Below are 6,000 nucleotides of genomic sequence, written 5' to 3'. Positions count from 1 at the left end.
AAACACAGCGCGTTTTGCCAGCTGGAGTCTGCACTTAGCGGACAGGGCAAGTTCAAGTTTCAGCATCGTCGTCACATTTTAGCAGAGTGTCCTTGCCCTGTGGAGCGGCGGGTCGTCTCTTGGCCAAGGAGGTCCAAGCACTGAGGACCAGCAGACACAGAGTCCTTCAGCCGCCAAGTGTGGAAACCAGGGCAGCTTTCTCCCTGTGGACTGTGATGAGCCGAGTCCCACTTTACAAGTGGACAGTCACCAGGGTATCTCGTGACGTCGTCCCATCTTTAGATGAGGCCCTGTTGTTGCTACGTGCCAGCCGGCAGGCGTGGAGGCAGGTGTAGCAAACCTCCGCTGCTCCTCCGTGGGTGAGCCGGACCCCGAGAGACCCCCACCTACCCTCGTCCCGCCCCCTTGCCAATACCCACAGCCTTGTGCAAAGCTTGTGAAACTCAAAAACCAGCTTTCTCTGCATTAAAACCCCTTGCGTTGGTCTCCTGGCCAGAAGTCCGAGATCAAGGTGTTGGAGGCTCTGAAGAGGGACTCCTCACTCACCCTGCCTCCGCGACTCCCACCAGTGGCAGGCAATTCTCGGTGGGTGTTCCTGGCTTGCAGCCACATGCCCCCAATCTCTGGGTCCGTCATCATGGGGCTGGCTCCCAGGTCCCAAATCCCCTCATCTCAGGACACTGGTCACGGGATGGGAGCCCACGTCCTCCAGTCTGGCCTCACTTTAACTTGATCACATATGCAAAAACCCTATTTCCAAAGAAGGCCACATTCACGGGTTCCAGGAGGAAACCATCTGCTGCATCTATGGGGACACGCTTCAGTTCGTAATACCCAGGAGTGGTGGCAAGTGATAAACCAGGACCTGCTCTTGGCCAGCAGGGCCAGGCACAGTGAGGGACACGGAGCCCCCAGATACTGTTGAATGTGCCCGATTTCATTCAACGTGGTGGGCCGCCAGGCTAGAGGCTCAGGAGAGCCCTCGGCACCCGGGGCTGGTTCCCCTGGGAGCAGAGTGGGTGTGCTGAGGCCAGTCTGTCTGCACAACATCTCCCTGCACTTCCTGGGGTCTCTGCCCCCCGACACCTCCCCAGAGAAGCCTCCCAAGCTGACCCCGCCCAACAGCCCTGCCTCCTGCCCGCCCTATCGCACGGCACAGAAGGAGCGATGTGCTCTGAGTCCACTAAAGGCTCTCTCGCCACCCCCAGTCAGGACCCCTGTCCTGCTCAAAGCGAAGCCTCAGGTCTCCAACCCCTGCTCAACTTTACTGTGGCCTTACCACCGCCTCCCTGCGATCTGGGCACCGGTCCATTTCTCAGCTGGGGGTCTGGTGGGCTCAGAGAAGACTCAGCTGATGGAAGAGCTCGGGCTCAGGTGGCCTCCTAACACAGAGGCCGGGTAGGTCACTGCTGCCCGGGGGCTGCGGCCCCGGCCTGGCAAGGGGCGCAGGCACACGGACAGAAGGATGGATGGATGGATGGATGGATGGACCGCAGGCCGCTGCAGCTGGTTGCTGAGCATACCGCCTCATGTCCTCTGGGACTAGCCGGGCCCCCTGCAGCAGCCGGGGCGGGGTGGTGCAGCGCTGTCCCTGCCCCCAGCTTTGCAGGGCCATGGTGGGCAGAGGTCTCCACGCAGAGGTGGCATCTGCTTTGCTTCACGGCTCTTCCCTCGTATTAACAGCCGAGCCCTGCTGCTCTAAGTGAGGAGCAGACATTAGTACAAGCACGCTCAGGACCCCCAGCTTTGGGGAAGTGTGGGTAGATTCCCACCCCCAGGAGTAAGGGCCCCCAGGAGGGGTGAGGGGCCCCTGTCACATTCACCACCACAGCCCACCTCCCCCAGCACCATGCCCAGGGGGCACTTGACCCTGGCACCAGCAGAGTCCTGGGCTGGCGGCCCCTTCCCGGTCCTGCCCACAGGCTTGGGAACCAGCATTCCTTCTGTGAGACAAGAGGGAACCAGGGGCAGAAAACGCAATGAAGCCCATCCCCCCCAGCCTCATGGGTGCCCAGGTGGGGCGCTCAGGGCTCAGTGGTCACCCTGGCCTTTCCTGCATGCGGCAAAGGCCAGGAGGGGCCACTGACCGGGGTCCCAGATCCACCACCCGCCCGCTGCCCCACGGCCGCGCCCCTGGGAACAGGCGCGCTAATCCCATCACGGCCTGCTGACTCCCACAGCGCTCAAGTATTTTTGTCCCCCCTCGGCCCGGGTGATAGCCAGTCTGATTTATGTTGTGCAAAGACCCTCAGTAGCTGCAGGCCCCTCTGGCGGGCTGGACGGTGCTGAGCGGTCCTCTCTCCAGCGGGGACCACGCAGTCACCGCCACATGAAACACGGCTTTCCTTGCTGATTTTTGAGAATTGTTGCGCCAAATGTTTGCCTGAGAGATGCTGATTGTGATGATAAGAACGCTGGAGAAGCCAAGGAAAAGGGGACGGTGAGAGCAGGAGGTTGCAGAACCCCCTTCAGATCGCAGGAGCTCCCATCGCAGGCACAGACCCCTGGCATTTGCCACCAAAGAGCCTGTTTTTATTTAAATGGCCCAGAGCAAGTCTGACTAAACTAACATTCCCACGCCAACACTCAGCAGTGCCTCTGGTTTTTGGCAAATTTTTTCCTTAGCTGTCAAGGCAGAAATATAGAAGAATTCTGGTCTTACTTAAGGATTGTTGGGTTTTTTTTCTTTTCCCTGCCCCCGGAGACATGAAAATAACTCACAGATGTGCAGTACCTGCTAATGTCTGCACTCCGTTTAGTCCGGGAAGAGAATTCCCTGGGCTCCGTGTAACCCAAACCCCGATGTCCAGGCCCATTTTCTTTTTAACAGGGGGCCATGGCGGTGGTGGTGGGGGGGTGAGTGCGGGGGAGGGCGGAAGTCCTAGACATGTTTCAGAGTGTCTGGAGCAAATGGGAAGAAACCCAGGCAGCCCTGAGAAAGCAGCGGAGGGGCTGAGATTCCCCGTGAAGGCCCACCTGGGGGTCGGGCAGCCGGCGGGGCGGGGGCGGTGGGCGTGGGGGGGGTAGGTTCGCAGGGTGGGTGGGGGTAAAACGTCTGCAGAGCCTCCTCTTCAGCAAATCCCTCTGGGGCAGAAAGATTTTGTTGTGGGAAGCCTATGTCTTCCCTGTGAAAATAAAGATGGACTTTTTTAAGAAGGCAATTTCCAGCTATTTTTAACTTCAGAAAGGAAGAAAGGGAAGGAAGGCGGGACGGAGGGAGGAAGGAAGGGAAGGGAGAAGGAAGGGGAGAGGTCGGGGCTGGGGGAGGAGAGGCCCGGCCGGTTGTTCAGTTGTTCGTTCCCGTGAGTGACTCAGGCCTGCCTGCCCGCGGAGGCTCCTACCAAAGCTGGGGGTGGGGCCAGGCAGTTTCATCCCCCAGGGCCCTTTTTTTCTTTTTCTTTTTTTTTTTGGAGAAAGTTCTGAGCTGCAGCCAGCAGGGCCAGGCAGGGTGGAAGCTCCCTAGAGCCAGCCTGCCCCCATCTCCCAGCAGGCTCTGCAGGGGTCCCAGCCCCCACGGGGGGGGGGGGGGGCTGGGAGGGGGAGACCCAGCTGGGTTCCATGACCTCCTCAGAGCCTCGGTGTCCTGTCCATAAGGTGGGCAACCCTCCCTTCAGGCAGCCCTGCAGGGAGGTGTCACCTCTTAGCTGGACAGCCATCTCTAAGGACCCCCAACCTCCCGCCCCAACTGCCCCCCTGCCCCGGCCCTGCGTCCCTCTTCCCTGATTTTAGCGGGCCCAGCCTGCTTCACTCCATGCCCCCAGGACTAGGCAGGCCCTTCCTCCTCTGAGGCTGGCTGTCTCCAGGGACACCCAGAGATGGGCCACTGAGCCCTGGGTGACCCAACCCCAGGTCTAGCTCTGCCCCAGCCCTCTGGGCAGCTGAGGGGTCAGGGGCCTGGAGAGGTCCAGGCCAGGCCGTCTTCTCAGAGCTAGGGAGACCAGGCCCACAGTCCTTTCCTGCTGGGTCATGCTCTGAGCATTTGGGGGGGGCCTGCAGAGAGCAGGTGGTCTGTCAGGGCCCGTGCGTGCTGCGCAGCCCAGACCCATGTGACAAGCACCAGGGCCAGTCCCGCGGCCTCGAAGCCCACACCAGCCAGGCCTCATCGGCTCCCCTGCTCCGGGCGGCAGATACCTGTCAGGGGATTTGCCTGGGCAACACTCCCTAGACTCTGTGCCTGCCTCTGAGATGTTGACCCTCCTTCCCGGGTTCCTGGGCAGCAGCCGGGCGGGCTGGGGGGCTCACAGTCACCCCCGTTTCCTGGCCCTGAGCTGTCTGGAGGCCTTGGGCCCTCAGGTTGTGCCCGCTGTGTGTGACAGGTGGACAGGCCCCTCAGAAGGGCAGGGTCTGGGGCAGGCTCCTGCCACATGGCACCGTGTGCTAGCCACTGGTCAGCATGCATCTGTTGGGGGGGCAGGACCCACAGTGACCGGTCCCTGCATCCACCCCACTCCCCGAGGAGCACCGTATGGAGGTGCAAGAGCTGGGAGGCCCAGGGATTCTGGGACAGCTTCTCTTTAGGAACCGTTTTATCTATTTATTTTTGGCCAGGCTGGGTCTCTGCTGCTGCTCGGGCGTTTCCCCAGTTGCGACTGAGCGGGGGCTGCTCTCCGGCTGCGGGGCGTGGGCTTCTCTTCGTGGGGGCTTCTCTCGGGGCGCACAGGCTCTCGGGCACCCGGGCGTCAGCGGTTGCCGCACACGGGTTCGAGAGCTGCAGCCCATGGGCTCAGTGGTTGTGGCGTCGGGGCCTTCCGGATGGCTCGGCGGTACAGAACCCGCCGGCCAGAGCAGGAGGTCAGGAGACACAGCTTCCATCCCCGGGTGGGGAAGACCCCTGGAGGAGGAGATGGCAGCCCACTCCAGGACTCTCGCCTGGAGAATCCCATGGACAGAGGAGCCTGGCGGGCTACGGTCCAGAGGGTTGCAAAGAACCGGACATGACTGAAGCGACTCAGCACGCATGCATGCACTTGGCTGCCCTGCGACATGTGGGATCTTCCCAGACCAGGAATCAAACCCATGTCTCCTACAGGGTCAAGTGGGTTCTTTACCACTGAGCCACCGGGGAAGTCCTGGGACAGCTTCTTGGAGCGGGTGAGGCCAGTGAGGGAGGAGTCATTTCAGCAGAGCAGGGAACTGACCCACTGCAGACGGCCTGGGACGCAGGGCACAAGGGAGCGTCCCCGGGGGGGCCCCGGCCAGCCCACTCCCAGCACAGACAGGCCTGGGTGACCGTGGATCCCCGCGTGGGGAGTGAGCGCAGGCAGACAAGCCAACTGGAGACCCAGCCTACCCCTTCCCTTCTGGGCGCTGGCCGGAGTCCCGCTTGGGGAAGAGTATCGGGGAGCAGGCAGAGCCCTGGGCGCACACACGTGGGGCTGCCAGCCTGGATGCAGCCCGTCGTGGTGGAGGCATGCCACGTGGCCACCGAAACCACGTCCAGAGAAACGCTCGAACCTCTGGAAATGTTTTGGGTTGGTTTCAAGAGGAAAAGGTGGACAGGACTCCAGGAATCTGTCGGTAGAGGTGACCAAGCCCAGGGCGCAGGCACGGGCCCTCGGTGGGCCTGTTGGTCGAGGCCTGGCTGTGGTGAGGCAGGAGGCTGGGCACGTCTCTGGCGCCCAGGCCCTCTCTTCCCAAGCGGGTCAGACACATTTTACGATTAAGTTCAAAAGCCGGACGAGCGCTGCCCCTGGGGTTCTGGAAGCGACCTCTGGCTGTCCTGGCGGGCAGGGCCCCTGCCCCCCACTCTCACCCCTCCTCCCCACATCTCGTCCCCTCTGCCGTAGGACCACTGTCACCCACACCAAGCTGCCCAGCTGCCCCCACGCTGTGAGCAACTCATGAGGCCAGGGCGGGCAGCAGCCTCATTGTGGTCACAGACAGCCCACCCCAGGCTTCCGGAACCCATCTGCCTGCTGAGGAGCAAGGCGGGGACCTGGCCAACCCAGAACCAGTCTTCTCAGGATGTCCAGGGAAATCAGGAGCGCCCCACACCCTCTG

The sequence above is a fragment of the Odocoileus virginianus genome, chromosome 2, assembly GCF_023699985.2.
Source record: "Odocoileus virginianus isolate 20LAN1187 ecotype Illinois chromosome 2, Ovbor_1.2, whole genome shotgun sequence".
NCBI lineage: Eukaryota > Metazoa > Chordata > Mammalia > Artiodactyla > Cervidae > Odocoileus > Odocoileus virginianus.
The sequence above is the reverse complement of the archived record's forward strand: the minus strand, read 5'-3'. Positions refer to the sequence as shown.